Raw genomic sequence first — 17591 nt, forward strand, 5'->3', positions numbered from 1 at the left:
TTCTTATGAATCTATGATTAATCTATTTTTGTGGTTTGAAAATTGTGGGCTTTAATGTCATTATCACATCCTTTTTTGTAGTAATAAATAAGAAGGAAAAGCCATATAATAACGAATACACAGTGCAAAAATAAAAAAATTATGTGTTAAATAAGAAAAAAAGAACACGTGTTGAAGAGATAATTACTAAAAAGTAAAAAGTTATATGCTACAACATAGAATTGGATACGAGAAACGCGTCCGACCGGCACTTGCTAGTTTCACCCGTTAACAACAACCAATAAAAAGATGACATCTCAGTATTACATAGGATAACATCATGAGGTTCACCACATGTGATTTCTACTAGAATGAAATACCCTACGAAAGAAATTTTATTCCCTTCCCTTTGCCTCTCATACCCAACGAGTTGTCTTTCCGCTAGAAAATTAGGAAAGAAATCATTGGTATATCTTTCAGGCCGACCCACTTGCTATGACCTTATGGTAATAGATGAAGAAAAAAAGCGACGGGCAAGAAAGATAAGTGATGCTTATCCTGCAATCGAAAGGAAAACAAAATCACTGATTTTCTTTCTCCTTTTCTTTTTCTTTTTGGAGTGAAAATCTTTCTACTTGTTTTATAGTTTATACACCAAATATAGCAAAAATATTTACAACAGATATTCTTTCAAAAATTTCCACTCCACAACATATTCAGTACATTGTTTCCGATCTGCACTTGAAAACGATAGTAAAAAAGAGGTTGAGACGACAGGCGATAAAGTTCATGACATCGAAGGGCGACACAGTTCACAACGTCGATTGAGGGATCTCGATTTGTGATTATATGCCGTGCGATCACATTCTTGCCCCCATGGATAGGCTACATAAGTTTTTGTGAATATCGGATTTAGTAAATTATATATATAAGATAATTTGATTTTGAAAATAAATTTAAATCTTATAAATAAAATATTATTATTTAAATTATATATTATACATACCGACTTGAGAATATAATAACTCTTATAGATTAAAATAAAAAGGAAAAACTATGGCCACTCAATAATGAATTATCAACGTTGTGATCTACCTCAATAGATTAATTCAAATTTAGGAACGCAAAATTAAAAAATCATTATTTTGGAGCAACGTGGCTTATAAACATTGGGGGTGGGGGTATGGATAATGTTTACCCTAGTTTTGATCGTGGTAGTAGTCGACGAGATGTCCTCTTGGTAAGTGAAGTACTATATTCCAAGGGGCCACTTGATCAATGCAGTGAGTACAATAATATGACAATATCACAAACAAAATCCTATGAATAGAAATTAATGCAAGTACTTGGAACGAAATTAGAAATGACCGGAACCTAATAAATGCTCCAATAATAATTATTGACACGCCATATCTTTTATAAATTACTTGGGAGGGCCCAATTCCGCCCCGTCCCACTTACATTTATATATATATATATATATATATATATATATATATATATAAAAGCATAAATGTATATTTATATTTATATTTTATAAATTATGTATATATAAATATATATTACAATTTATTAGATTTGTTTATAAAATATGCATTGATAAATTTAAAAATTACATAGTTTAAAAATTAATACACTATAATTTATACAAAATATGTACTAGTAAATTTAAAAATTACATAATTTAAAAATTATAATTATATTTACAAAATTTAAATTTATAATTTGAATCTAAAAAAATATTTTTAATTATTTTTGGATTTAGAAATAATTTTTAAATAAAGTAAAATGTAGTATTTTTTTTAAATAGACGGAAGCATAGCGGATTAGTCCTGCATTCCGCCCAACAGGGCGAGGTACCCCTCTCCCGCATCCCGGGGGTGGGGGACGAGGGTGCTGGAAAGGAGTGGCCCCGCCCTTAAGGGGCGGGTAGCACCCCTACTTTGGAGAGCCCGACTTCTCAAACTCGCATCATCCAAAAGCTAACTCTAGTATATTTTTTTATCCTTATCAGCACAATACTTAGTTTTGTCAAAAGCAAAGCCTCAAAGTGTTAAATTAAAAATTGGGAAATGTTATATACTTTTTTTTTTTTTTTTGCAATCATTATCTAATCTGACATTAAGTCCGGTTTGAATTGAAAAATCATTTCAATTTATTATCTCATTATTATAATTCACTTTAACTTATTTTATCTCATTATTATAATTTTTTTAAATTTTCACATAAATAAAATAAATAATTCAATTTTTTTAAATTTTAAAATAAAAATAATATTAAAAAATATATTCTAATAATATTTTATATAATTTTTAATTTTAATCTCATCTCATCTCATTTCATCTCATATTAAAACACAAACAGGCTTGAGAGGATAGTGAATAGAACTCTGCTGGAGTACGCATTTTGTCCGCAAGCTCGCCTGTTTGTAGCATTGTTGATAGAATAATTATACTCAGCCAACTAATATACAATTCGTTTACCACTTAAATATATAATAAATAAATAAATAGGATGACAAAACAGTACTATAAGAATTAATTTATAATTTTAAAATGTATTTTTTATTACGCAAGTAGTAAACTGATGGCAAACCAATTGTACTGGTTGTTGATATATAATTGGCACAGTGCTCTTTGCTGGACGTAGTAAACTTCTTTCCATATCTTGTCAACCACGCAATAATATAAAAAAAAATAAAATATGTTATTAATAATAGAATAATATTAAATACAGTTTTAAAATATATAAATTTTATAAATTTTCTTTAAAAATAATGAGATCCATTATTAAATAAATATTTTTTTTTTATATAGATCTCAAATTTATCATAGTTTTTAAATAGGGATATGAAACCTACACATCACGTAACTATAGATATCATTTATCTTAATAATTTCTATTATTAGAGATATTATTTTATTTTAAGTTTAAAGATCAATAGATGATCATATCGGTTGATTTTTATTTTTATTTTTTATAGAGTTCTTCTACTCATTATTTTTATACCACGTTATTTTTATTTTTTTATTTTTTGTTTGTCTTATTCTTGTTAAGCTAAAGAAATTCTTCTACTCATGATCATCCATATATCATATATTTGATAAAGAAAAAATAAAAAAATATATATGTGGTGTAGAGATAACGAGTAGAAAATTCTATTCATCATCCTACACATCACACGTCATACTTTTTTTATTTTTTTTATTTTTTCTCTTACAAAATGTATGGTATATAAATAATGAGTAGAAGAATTCAATAAATTTAAAAAGAATAAAATTTATTAAAATAAAAAAATGTGTGGTATGTGGAGATGATGAATAACAAAACTATTCTCTAATAATACTTAATCTTCTATCGACATAGTGTGTGATATGTGTGAATGATAAATAGAAAAACTCATATTTAAAAAAAAAACAAAGAAAAAAAATTGATGATGGCCCTCACTATCTAGCTGTTACACCCAGTCCCATCGGTTGCCCACGTGGCACACAATTTGAAAAGTAGCAGCGTTTACAAACGATTTAGACCGTTAGCTTCTTGTCCAGTGTGACAAAAAGCTCCATGCATCCACAGCGGTCTTCTTAGAAGTAGTAGGAAACAATGGATTTCGAGTATTCGTTCGCCGAAGAAGAGATGGCCATCAATGAAAGCGTCGTTGCCTCGGGTTCCCAAACGCCTACGTGAGGCTCTGCCGTGACCGCCGTGTCGCTCCCTACAGCCGTGGCCCTCCTTTCACTTGCATACTTACAGTCTGGAGCAAGATGAGGTAAGAAGATGACCTTATTCTGACCTCCAATTGGTTTCTTAGAAAAAGCAGAAAAACTAGAAAAGGTGAAAGGAATCTGAATTCTTGGTTGTATAATGTCCATCTCTTGGTTGCCTGAAAATGGGAACACTCGGTCTTTAGATATGGACAAAAGGTCATTATAATTTCTAGATTTCCGTGGAAATTCAAACTATTGAGGTCTGTAATGTTTAATGAATTATGGGTTCCTCATAAATTGCAGAATTTTGGATCAGAAATGCTACTCAAGTAATAGCTTCTGCTATAATTTCAAACCCTTAAGTCAAGAATATTAATTGAACTTCAGGTATTGAATGAGATTATTGTGGTATCTTAAAATCCGTAATTTATTCTGGACTTTATGATATCTTTTGGTTTTTCAAGCAATGAGAACAAGGGAGTTGGTATCTTGTGGTCTATTTTATTTTTCCTCCCAAGGATTACATTATTTTGGATTTGAAGGGCGGCCACTCCACGATCCATAGCCCCATTAAACAGTACCATAAGTGCAAACACCCTGCAGACGTTATTCCTTTGTTTTATCACAATTTCATAGTGTTCGAAATTCTTCCAGCACCCTTACATTCTAGGATTTCCCAAACGACCCTCATCCCATTAGAGATTTTTCAGCCTCATCGCAATTTTTTTAAATTCACACATAAAATAAAATAAACAGTTCAATTTTTTCAAATTCTAAACAAAAATAATATTAAAAAATATATTCTAATAATATTTTATTCAACTTTTTAACTTTAATCTCATTTCATCTCTAAAAACAAGCGAGGATAATTAGGGAGTTCTGAGGGGTCATGCCCCCTCTGTTCCTCCTCCACTTGTCTCTGACTCTCTATGCTTGACTGATCTATAAATCATTATATCTTGTCATTAAACTGTTATATCCCGTTCTTAAATTGCAATAGAAATTACATACATACATATATATATATAACTATTTTTAATGTAAAATAAATGTGATATACCAATTAATAAGTATTTCTGTAGGCATAACAAACAACATCATCAATTCAAGAACATAATTAAGCTAATTGGTTCCTAACCCGCCTTCAAGTTCAAGACATAGATTTCCTCCGCCTGGGAAGAGTCCGACCTCTCATCAACTTGGTTTTCATGTCCAATGGCGTTTCCCGCCCTAACCTTGCCTCCACTTCAACTTGTTCGATTTTCTCAATTTCATTAACACTCTTGAGTGAAGGCATTCCAAACTTCTTCCACTTGAAAAACCCCTTCTTCTCTGTAAGCCTCTCAATTTGAGCTAGCATGGAGTTGCACTGGCTTTGAAGCCAAAAAACATCTTCCTTCAACCTCCTTATCTCCATTTGTTGAGTTGTCATTTCACGCTTTGAATAGCACCGAGCCGGAGGTTCAAACCCTGGGTTCGGGCTCCAGGTGCTGTACTGAAGGAGCCACTCCAATCAATATGGCGATTGAGCTTATTTTGCTCGGAGAAGAGTAGTTGGATAACAGCTCAGACGGGCAAGCGTTCGTTTTGGGCAGCGTGGGGAGATGCTTCTAGTGACAATTTTCGACTATCAATTAGTCTGCAAAGACTCTTTCTTTCTTCCTTTGATGTTGCAGGATGCGCCTGCCAGAAAACAGGCCATGCACTATGCAGTTTAGGATTCCACAATGCATATATAGGCATGCATGGAAGCGATGAACTAACAATGTATGAACAAGAATAACACAAAATGAGTATTTACATTTGTATGCAAATCAATTATATAATCATATATGCTGATCACAAACTATATATTACTAATTCGTGGGCACAAAAACATTCTAATTATATCATTTATTCATTTGTTTTTCCGAAATGATTTATCTAAAGAGAAGTGCTATAGACAAAAAAAATTACAATAAAGTAAACCCACTAAATGACATAATTTCATGTGATAATTCGTTATATCTACTTTATGATAAAAATAACTTTACAATCTGATGTACTACATCAAGCCATATTATTTTGTGAATTTATTTTTGTGTAATATATTTGTTGCTAAAATACTTTTATTATGTAAATGAAGAATAAGGCACCCATTTTCTTTTCCATTTCCTTTTTCCTTTTCATCACGGTTGCACTGGCATGGGTTGCGCTGGGAAGGGAATAGATTTATTTTTAAGATAAGAGGCAGATTGTATTCTAAGATTCGAATAGAGAGATGTTGTAAAGCACATTCCAAACAAAATGATCATTGTCAGTTTGCCTTTCGTGGGAGTAATCTCCAATATTCCAACCCCACGCCTTACATGACCAGCTTTCACATGCTCCATGAGATCAGGACAATGCAAAAGCCAAATTTAGAAAAGTCTAGGCTACTTTAATCACTAATCGATCAAGATAATGGGCATTGATGTCAATTAAATTTCTGCATGCCCGGCAAGAACCCCGGCCACCTAACCAACCTTTCAGGCATCCTCAAATGAAGAATCTCACGCTGGTGACAACACAAGAACTAATCCATTGGGACCCTTTTTTTTTTTTCTTCAAGGCCCCAAGGGGAAAAAACCACTCAAACTTTAATAAATCCCAGATGAGGTTCTTGTATTCTTTTTTTTTTTTGTAACTTTTTTTTTTGTATAAATATTTCTTACCATGTATCATTTCTTACTAGAGAATCATACCAGCTGGATTAGGCAGTACTCTTATAAATGAAACTAAATTATAATCTGAAACTAAATTGTTCATTTCTAAATCCAAAAAAGTAATATGAAAATAAATTAACGAGAAAACTATATATTAATCTACCAAAGGGATCTTACAAAACAACTGAAAATAAGAATGAATCATAAAATGCAACCTACTTTGAGATAAGTATCAATGGCTCGGTATAACCCATCATCTGAGGCACGAGCATGGCCAGGGAGAGCTCCTGCAATCGCAACCAACTTCGACAAGCTCATATTTGAATCAAGGGCGGCCTCAGTGAGATAACAATCCATGAGCTTTGCTACCTTAATCAAAGAAGCCCTCGTCTTAGCAGTTTCATCCAAATTCACAAACCTCTTCACCAGCCGAATAACAAGCTCCACATCCAGCAAAGTCCCATAAGTATGGCTGAACGATGGTATCATTAGCTCTTTCAGTGAAGCATCGTCAAGCTGCCATGAAATGCGTCTCTCAAGCTCGGCTATATACGTTGGCTCAACCCTAACCATGTTGGCGGTCCGGAGAAGGCGAAGAAGGAAGTTGCATGGGATGGAGTCCTTTTCAGGAGGGAGAACTCCTACTATGGTTTCCACGAAGAACCTTTTCTTCATCCATGAGGCTGTGACGCTTCCCAGAGATTCTTCCAAGTAATTTGTTTGGCCCTTTTGGGTGACGTCCCCATCGGAGAGGTCAGGTAGCCATTTGGAGGCGTAGTGGGTGATTATGGAACCGATGAGGTCGTGCCGGACACCCTTGGCCTTAATGCTGGAGAGGGTTTTGACAAAGTAGTCCATGTCAAGGATACATGCATTGTCGAACCAGCATTCGGCCGCGAACTGAGATGATTTGGCAGGGGAAGTGACAGTTTCCGGCAAGGATATCTTTTTCATTCTTGGTGCACAACTTGTGGCCGGTGGCTTTTTTAGGGAGTTGGTGTTAGATAGACGACCTGCAGGGGAAACACAGGATAAGAGGATATTTCATATCTTCATTACATGGGCTTACAAACATATGGGAAAAAGAAAAAAATGTCATTTTTGTTCTCTGTGATCGACGATCGTTTGGAACCAAAGAATCTCAGGACAAATATATTAGCTACGTTTGGGTGTCCAACTACTTTGAGATACTCTGAGGAACTCTCGTACAGATGGAAATAGTCTTCCATCTAAATGAGTTTGAAGTAGTTTTCAAACATCTCTTGCCACTGTGTTTCACTATGAGCCGAGAGTCTGTGTTGAGTGCGAATGCGAATGCCAGTGTGCGACGGAGAGGGAGAGGGAGGTTCGTGGTGGCTAGGTCTGCGAGAGGTGGTTGCCGGTGTGAGGTGGTAGAGGTGCGGTGGCCTGGGTGGCCGCGTATGGCGGCACAAATGGACAGAAATGGGTGAAACCCATTTCGGTTGGGTTACTGCAGGGGAGAGAAAGCTACGCGCTGGGGAGATCGATGGTGGCTGGCTTGGTCGCCGGCGTGAGGGGGAGTCGCCGATAGTGGCGGTGAGGCTGGGTGGCTCACGGCGCCGCCAGACTGGGCTAAAGGAGAATCGGGTGCGGGGGAGAATCGGGCCAGAGGAGGGAGCGAGAGAGAGAGAGAGAGAGAGAGAGAGTAAAAATAAAAAATAAAATGACTATAATATTTATCACTATTATATATAAATAAAAAAATAAAATCACTAAAATATTTATTACTATTATATATAAAAAATAAATAAAATTACTAAAATATTTATCACTATTATATATAAATAAAATTATCATTTCATCATCATTAAAAAAAAATCTATCATTGATGTGGCCCACATCTTTTTCAACTATCTATCCAAAAGTCAACAACTCAACATACTTCATACATCCAAACAACTTCAAATACTCTTAATGGGACTCATAAACTCACCCCAATCTCTACTCATAACTATTCATAAACATTCTCAATACTTTTTAGGTATTCTCACTACCCAAACGTACGTACTTGACTCTTTCCTCTCCTCGATTCTAGCAATTTCAAGAAGGTAGAGGGATTTATACAGTGAAGATGCTTTGGATTATGAGATTTTATCTCTTCTTCTCCGTCGCAATGGTCACGATCGTCCTCTCTCCTTCTCTGCAGTCCTTCTTCCCTCTCGCAAAAGCCATTCATTCTTCCCACCTTGACAACTACCTCCGTTTACCGGGTCAAGTGTTGCCATCCGATAACCTCAGCTGGTTTTCGTTCTGAAAAGCCTTCGGCATTTTGCAATGCCGATGAATGTAGCTCTGTTATTTTGGAAAGCTCTCCCAAAACCAATGTCTGCAATCCCAATTTGGTACATTCGGCTCAATCGTCGTTGTCCATTCGATTATGCAGCATTCGCTGTGTCTGGAGAGTATCTTCTTCCACTTCTTGGTCTCGGAGACGAACCTCGAAACCTTGGTGAGATCCACTTTCCTTCACTTGAAGTTCAACGGGTATTTCTTCGATTTGAAGATTGTACGGGACCTATGGACTACGAGTTGTCCATGACATCTCCAAGCTATGGGAAAACCATCGTCGATGAGATATCCAAGCTATGGACTACGAGTTTGGGTTTCAAAACAATCAGAGCTCTGGAGTACTGCCACGTGAATTTCAACAAGTATTTCACAGCAGGGTTATGGTTGGAACAGAGATTTAAGGGCGTTTTCGATGAAAGGAAACCATGCTACTTTAACACCAGTGTGATGATCATAGATCTAGCCAAGTGGAGGCGAGTCATGTACTCGAGACTGGAGATGTCCCATCCCTTAGCATTTACAAGATTCATTACCATACAACCCAACACAGAAAGGGACCCAACAACTCTCTCTCTCTCTCTCTCTCAAGATACAAGAGCATCGGCCGTTCAGTGGTGGATATATAATATTAATATGTGATATATATTGGCTGAAACATCTTCAATTCTCATTATATATACGAAATTTGTGAATTATAATCTTCTTTTTGGATATGTTATGGTACGATGTATAATTTGTATTTAAATAGACAAGTTTCAAATAGATAAGTCTTGTACAATCATTTTATCGGAAAAAAAAAAAAAAAAACCAAACTTCAGAAAGTATAAATAAAACTTATTATATTTTAATGAAATCTACTTTTGTACGAAATTTATCTATTCGAAACTTGTACCTGACATTACTGTATTATAATATAAATATTTAATGTTGTTTGAAACTTTTTGTTTTTCATATATAATGTTTCTGGTAGCATACGTTACACCTTAGAGCATTCATAATGACTCATGTATTATACAAGAAATATAAATTATTTGAAGAATTATTCAAAAAATGAGTTCTATCTGATTATGTAAAAGAAAAAAAATACAATTAACTATAGTAACCCGATACATGTAGTGGATACTGTTCATCCTGTAAAATTTTTTTTATTATTTATATTTCATTTATTCCCTCATTTTCTTTTACTTTAATTTTTACCATGTAAGCAATTCTTTTTATTATTCATCATTTAAAACACATCTATTTCATTTTCTTCTAACCAATTTTTTCATATTTTGATTTTATTTTTAATTTTTATTTGGCTCATATATTTTTATTTTGTGTGTATAAGACTAAATTATATTACTTTATATATAAAAATATATTGCAAATATAAAAAATATATGGATATTGTAAATTTATTGATAGAAAATAAATATTTAAAAAGAATAAAAAATAATTAGTTAAATGATATGAAGGTAAAAAAGATAAGATATATTATAAAAATTCTTATTTAAAATAAAATAAAATTTAACGATCTATTTTAAAAGATAAAATAAAGAAATCATTCTGAATGGTGAGTTCTCCTGGAGAAAAAAAATTATTAAATATTTTGGGGAGTTGAGGTTTCAGATGAGCTGTTTGCGGTGTCACCGGCCTTTGGATTCAGTGCTGAGCCACTAGCAAGAGAACCATGCATTTCCAATTGCGTTTTCAGCCACAACTGGGATCTTGACGGCTGTTCTTTCCATGCATGATCTCCTTCTCATCAAGTTCTTCCTCACTACGCAATGCGGTAAACTGTGTATCCAGAGGCTTAGCTGCTGCTAATTACCACGCAAGAACAATCACCAAATTAACTATTCGTCCAAGGTAAGGAGTTGAATTTGCAAGTGACCCAAAGGACGTGATCATAAACTGCTGAATCAGAGCAGCACCGCCAGACTAATTCCCCATGCAATGGGTTAAGAGTATATATAAGTACTTGTAAATTTCTAATAAAATCTCTGGCATCTCCTTAATTAATTTCTAATAACATGATCATCAAGTACTGATAGAATGCTTGATATGGGGTTTGAGGTCATGATCAATCCCAAATATTCACAAAATATGTAGATATGTGTGTGCAATATTTTATATATGTGAAAATATTTGTACGTATTACGCCCATGCAGCATGCCAGCCAGCCAACCAAGGAGAACTAAACTACTTTATAGGTTGCAAGTAGAGAAATCCGAGACACAAACTGCGAACTGACGTGAAAATCCTTAGGAAAATATACATGACATGATTTCTTCTGATCATGATAATCGTAAATTTTAGATTGCAGATCATAATGGAATTAAACTCTGACGGTAATTTTCATCAATATGTTATACCCTGATGCACATTTTTTATCAAGTAGACGATAATGCATTTTGATCAAATCAAAACGCGGATTGTTCGTTGCAGCCTGCATGTAGGTCATACTGTTGCTTAATTGATAAGGCTAACATTTCCATACATATTGTGGTTGCTAATGGTTTATTTTTTATTTTTACTTGAGGTCAATCCAGAACAATTATTATGTTAACGCGACAGCTTTGTTGCTACGAAAAAATGAATTTTCCGAAGATATTCTTTCATTTTGGTAGGCTTTTTCTCGCGCTCATTTCCACCTGTTCCGGCCAACAAAAATCGCAGGAAAAAGTTTTATTTCACTTGAATAAGCTTAGTTTGGATCTTCAACTCCTCTCAACTCATCATTACAATTTTTTCAAATTCTAACATAAAATATAATAAATAGTTCAACTTTTTTAAATTTCAAAATAATAATAATATTAAAAAATAATATTTTAACAATATTTTATCATCTCAACTCAACTCACTTCAACATCCAAACGCACTCTTAAGTGTCTGAAAACGGGTTTTTGGTGAACAACATTTGCGGCTGCCCTGAAACTGTTTATTTCTTGCCGGAAATAGATTTTTCGGCAAATTTAGGAATTTTTGCGATGACTTAGTTGTCAGAAAAGCTCTTTTTCTTGTAGTGACTCAAACAAACATATGCCAATACTAAGAAACCTAGCCTGGATACTACTGTCATTTGTGTTCAGATCTTAGTTTCCTCATCCAAGGGAACATAGGCCGTCTCCTTGCAAGGATCAAATATGCTGGTACATGTACTACATGGCTGATGGCACTCTTAGTGAATATGTTTTGCATGGCACCAACATATAATATAGCTGCAAGAAGAGGAGTAATACCCAAAATTTATGTACTTAAAAAGAAAATATAGAAACTTTTTTTTTTCATACTCTATTTTTTATTCAAGAATTTTTTATGGAGTTAGAAGAAAATTCTCATATTTTTGAAAGTTTTCAAATAATTATTTTTTACCAAATTTTATTTGAATTTGAATAAGAATTGTTAATTCTTTTTTGGGAGGCTAGGGGGGGCCATGGCCCCCTTTTCTTGGTTTGTTTGGATTCAGAGAGTATTTTATTTCATCTAGTCTCATCATTATAATTTTTTCAGATTTTCACACAAAATATAATAAACAATTCAATTTTTTCAAATTTCAATTCAATTTTTTCAAATCCCAAAACAATAATATATAATATTAAAAAATAATATTCTAACAATATTTTATTCAACTTTCAACTTTTATCTAAAACCATCTCATCTCATCTCACCTCACTATCCAAACCAACCCGGTGGAGGAAGGGGTTTTCTTTTGTAGTTCCGCTGTTGGGTGGAGGGGTTTTCTTTTGTACTTGGTATGAATTGTCTTACTGCTTGTCATGATGAACACTTTTCTCTTTTTAATTTTGTAATTTAAATCTCAAAACTGGCATCTCAAACTCTCCAATTAGACTCTAATCCAGTTCTTTCCACAAGTAATTTATTTTTTAGGACTTGAAATCACCTTGAACTTAGTAATTTGTGTGTTAAAGGCTTCATGTGTCTCTGAGCTAGAAAGCCATATCCAAGATACCTTGAGTTTTCCTTGATATTGTGTGGTTCACATGTTGATATTGTTGTGCTCCTTCTAACAATATTTTATTCAACTTTATACTTTTATCTAAAACCATCTCATCTCATCTCATCTCACCTCACTATCCAAACCAACCCGGTGGAGGAAGGGGTTTTCTTTTGTAGTTACGCCGTTGGGTGGAGGGGTTTTCTTTTGTACTTGGTATGAATTCTCTTACTGCTTGTCATGATGAACACTTTTCCCTTTTTAATTTTGTAATTTAAATCTCAAAACTGGCATCTCAAACTCTCCAATTAGACTCTAATCCAGTTCTTTCCACAAGTAATTTATTTTTTAGGACTTGAAATCACCTTGAACTTAGTAATTTGTGTGTTAAAGGCTTCATGTGTCTCTGAGCTAGAAAGCCATATCCAAGATACCTTGAGTTTTTCTTGATATTGTGTGGTTCACATGTTGAATTTGTGTTAAAAGGCTTGTGTCTATGTGTGGTTCACGTGTTGATATTGTTGTGCTCCTTCTTCATCATAAATCTCCACCATTAATCGTTATATTTTCCTTAATTTTAAGGAAAATACATTACAACAGTATATTTGGATTCGTTAGTTATGAGCTTCTAAATCTAGAAAACATGTGCGAAATGTCAGATAAGGAGGATAGACTTGGGCTACAACCCCTTTCAAAGGAGAAATGTTACGAATTGGATCCGGAAAAGAAAGAAAAGTCTTCAACACAGCTAAGTGTGAAGAAAACATCAGTGAGGCAGTCTCAACGGGTTTTATATCGTCCATCCAAATTGAACTTATGATAGGAAAAATGTTGGTGTGGAATGTTCGAGGTTTAGGCAGTTCCAAGAAAAGACTGCGTAGTTTGGTGAGAAAATGGAGCATTTGGGTGTATCTATGAGGCTTCTGTCTTTCTATAACAATTCGGAGCTGGGTGGCAAATTATGGATTTTTTGGAGAGATTCTTTTGAATTTGAGGTGGTCCGTACGTCAAACCAAATGGTGCAGACGGGATTTTGATCACTTTCGTTTACGCTAAATGTAATCAGATGGAGAGGTGTGATCTATGGAATAGTTTAAAGGATGTTTGTCTAACTGATCCGTGGATAGTAGTGGGGGATTTCAATATCATTAGAGAGGATATGGAGAGAATCGGTGGGAATCCAAGGCCTTTATCTTCCATGGCTAAGTTCAATGAATGTATAGATGCTTGTAGTTTCCTAGATCTACCGGTGGTGGGACGAAGATTGTCATGGTGCAATGGACATGAAGGACGCATGAGAAGCTGGGCTCGTTTAGACCGGGCTCTCATAAATTCTTCTTTTGTAACTCTCTTTCCGACGACACATTTTGAATATTTAGAGAGGAAGTTCTCGGACCACTCTCCTATGATCATTAATTTCCAAAAGATTGAGGTAAGCTACGGTCCTCATCCTTTTCACTTTCAGAATATGTGGTGCTCTCACGCAAGTTTCCGGAGATGTGTTTAAGAGATATGGAGTGAACCAGTCATGTCCTCTGGTTTGTTAAAATTGGTGGAAAAATTGAAGAATGTGAAGAATGTACTGCGTGCTTGGAATCGAAATGTTTTCGCGCATGTGGGGCAGCATATAAAGATGTTGGGGGAGCGGTTGGAGATTTTAGAACATCAGCTTCAAAGAGCTTATGACCGGGATGTTGAGTGTGATTATCTAAGTACAAAATCTGAACTGGATACTTGGGAATATAGAGAAGAAATTCGTTTATCACAATTGGCTAAGAAAAAATGGCTTTCGGTGGGTGACCAGAACACTAGTTTTTTCCATGCTATTGTTAACCAAAAGAGGAAGAAAATCATTACTCGGATGGTTCTTGAAGATGGCAGAATTTTAGAGAAGCCGGAGCAGGTACATGAGGCTGCTTCAGTTTATTTCCAGGATTTTCTCACTTCACCAAATTCTGTTGTACAAGGGGATTTATCCGAACTGTTGGCTACGGAAATTTCTATGGAAGATAATAGTGAACTTGTCCGTGCAAAAACCGTTGAAGAGATTCACGCTACTTTAAAGTCAATTCCGAAGGAGAGTGCGCCGGGGCCTGATGCTTTTGGCTCAACCTTTTATTTACATTGTTGGGATTTTATTAAGGCGGATGTGGTGGAGGCCGCGGTGGATTTTTTCTTGGGCAATTCTTTGCCTCACTTTTATACATCTGCATACATTGTTTTGATTCCTAAAGTTGAGGAACCAAAAAGTTTTGACAAGTTTAGACCCATTAGTCTTTGTTCAGTGGTGTATAAAATTTTTTCAAAGATTTTGGTACAACGTATGACTCGGTTATTACCTCGTTTAATTTCTTCTGAACAAGGAGCATTCATTCCGGGCAGGAGTATTTTTAATAACATTACTTTAGCCCAAGAATTAGTGCATTCTTTAAACAAAAAAGTGAAGGGCAGAAATGTTATGCTAAATATTGACATGGCCAAAGCATATGATCGTGTTGATTGGTCTTTTTTGGCAAGGGTTCTAGACAGGTTCGAATTTTCTTCTCATTTTTGTACTTTGGTGATGCGATGCGTGACTACACCATGGTTCTCTATAATGATGAATGAGACGTATAAAGGTTTCTTTCAACCTTCTCGGGGATTAAGGCAAGGTGATCATTTGTCGCCTTATTTATTCATTTTAATGGAGGAAGTTTTATCAAGAATGCTACGGAAAACTTTTGAGGAAGGTCGAATACGTAGATTCTCACATCCAGTTGGTATGCCACTTGTATCTCACCTTCTATATGCTGACGATCTCCTAATGTTTGTAAATGGTGAAAAGAGATCGATAAGGAGACTTGGTTATGTTTTGGAAACTTATGAGAAATGGTCAGGGCAATCAATAAATAAAGATAAGTCGGCTATTTTCTTTTCGAAGAAAATTGATAGTTCTAGACGGCGGAGTTTAATGAGATTGACGGGATTTGTGGAGGGGAAATTTCCAGTGACTTATCTGGGTGTTCCCCTAGTTACAGGACGTCTCACTTCCCGTGACTTAGAGCCTCTGGTTACTAAGATCCGTAATAAAGTGGCCGACTGGAAATTACATATGCTATCTCAAGGTGCTAGACTGGTGCTTCTTAAGCATGTTCTCTCTAGTATGGCAATACATCTTTTGGTTGTACTCCAGGTTCATATGGTTATCTTTAAAAAAATTAATGCTATCTTGGCCAGGTTTTTCTGGGGGAACATGGTGGAAAATAAAAAAGAATGTTGTGCTCCTGGGATCGTTTATATAAACCTGTCAAAGAGGGGGGCCTGGGGCTAAGGAATTTTTCGGAGGTTCAAAGATCCTTGCACATGAAGTTCGCGTGGAGATTCTTGACGATGGAAAATTTGTGGACTAATTTCTTCCGGGCTAAATATGTCAAACAGGGACATGTGGTTAATGTTGAGATTAGAGCTAAATCTTCCCGTTTCTAGAAAGTTGTTCTACGTGTGCTGCCAGATGTGGTGGAAAATGTTCAAGTCAAAGTAAGGAATGGCGAATCATCCTTCTGGTATGATAGGTGGCTGAAGACTGGACCTCTATGTAGTTATTCGGAATTGAGAGGTGAGGGGCTCAAAATTAAAGATGTGTGGGTTGAAGGCTCCTGGGATGAAAATAAACTGGTGGAGCTAGTTGGATTGGATAAGGCTGGGGAAATTATGCAAGAAATAGTTGCCGGAAGAGAGGGGAAGGATTTAATAATCTGGAAACCGGAAGTTGATGGCACTTTTTCATCTAAAAGTGCTTGGGAACTAATTCGCATTAAGGGAGCGGAACAACCAGGTATGAACTGGATTTGGCATCCTTTGTTGCCCAAGAAGATTTCCATCTGTATGTGGAAAGCCAAGTTTTGTGCTCTAGCGGTAGATACCCAGGTCCAAACGTCGGGCATTTCACTGGCTTCAAGATGTGATTGTTGTGCAACAGGGGAAGTTGAGTCGCTGGAACACGTGTTTTGGTCAGGAAATATTGCGCACCAGGTGTGGACTATGGCCTCAACAGCACTTGGTGTTCCTAGTTTGGAGGGATCAATATGGTGGGAGACGGTAAGGATGTGGTTTTGTTATGCAAAAAAATCAAGTCAACGTGGCAGCTTAATTGGCATGATACCTTCTCTTATCACTTGGCGTTTATGGTTAAGAAGATGCAAAGCTCGAATGGAGGGAGTGCAAGAATCGGCTATGGGAGTGTGGGTAGCGGTGAAGATATGGCTACGGAAAATCTCTTCATTGATGGTCCAAAAATGGTCCATTTCCTCTACGGATGAGGCCATCCTTAAAGCACTAGAGGTGCCTTTTATTAATCACACAAAAAGGTGTCCGATGATTATTTATTGGAATAAACTTGTACGGGGTTGGATCAAGCTAAATGTGGATGGAAGTTGTCGTAGTAATCCTGGTAATTGTGGCGGTGGGGGAATTTTACGGGACCATGACGGGAATTTTATAAGTGCGTTCTCTACTCACTTTGGTCATGGTACTAACAATGAAGCGGAACTACAAGCCTTGATTGTGGGGGTTGGGAGTTTGCAAAGAGATGGGCTTCGCACAGGTTATGATAAAATGTGATTCTAGTCTTGTGGTTAATTGGTTAAAAAACCAAAGGTGCACGGCTTGGTATTTATGGGATTTTTGGGATGAGTTGATGTTTGCTTTACATGATATTCAGTTTTCCATATTGCACCAATTTAGAGAAGGGAATGCTTCAGCGGATTTTCTTGCACGTATGGGAGAGGAGGGCCTTAATCGTAGATTACTACTATTGATTCTTTACCACGGAAAATAAAAGGTATGTTGCGCTTAGACAAGATTGGTCTTCCAAGCATTAGAATTTAACTGTTTCAGTAAAAGGACATAGGCATGTTTAGATTGGTTTTTTGGTTTAGTTTAATGTATAGGGATTTTATTTTACTGGTTTTGATGCATGGGATGGTTGTTTGT

General features: G+C 35.6%; 2 pseudogenes; one reads left to right on the forward strand and one right to left on the reverse strand.

Moving 5' to 3' along the window:
• Positions 1–4732: 4732 nt before the first annotated feature.
• LOC121247798 lies at positions 4733–7484 on the reverse strand (annotated as a pseudogene).
• Positions 7485–8462: 978 nt separating this feature from the next.
• Positions 8463–9319, forward strand: LOC121247465 (annotated as a pseudogene).
• Positions 9320–17591: the final 8272 nt, after the last annotated feature.

The sequence above is a fragment of the Juglans microcarpa x Juglans regia genome, chromosome 1S, assembly GCF_004785595.1.
Source record: "Juglans microcarpa x Juglans regia isolate MS1-56 chromosome 1S, Jm3101_v1.0, whole genome shotgun sequence".
NCBI classification, from domain to species: domain Eukaryota; kingdom Viridiplantae; phylum Streptophyta; class Magnoliopsida; order Fagales; family Juglandaceae; genus Juglans; species Juglans microcarpa x Juglans regia.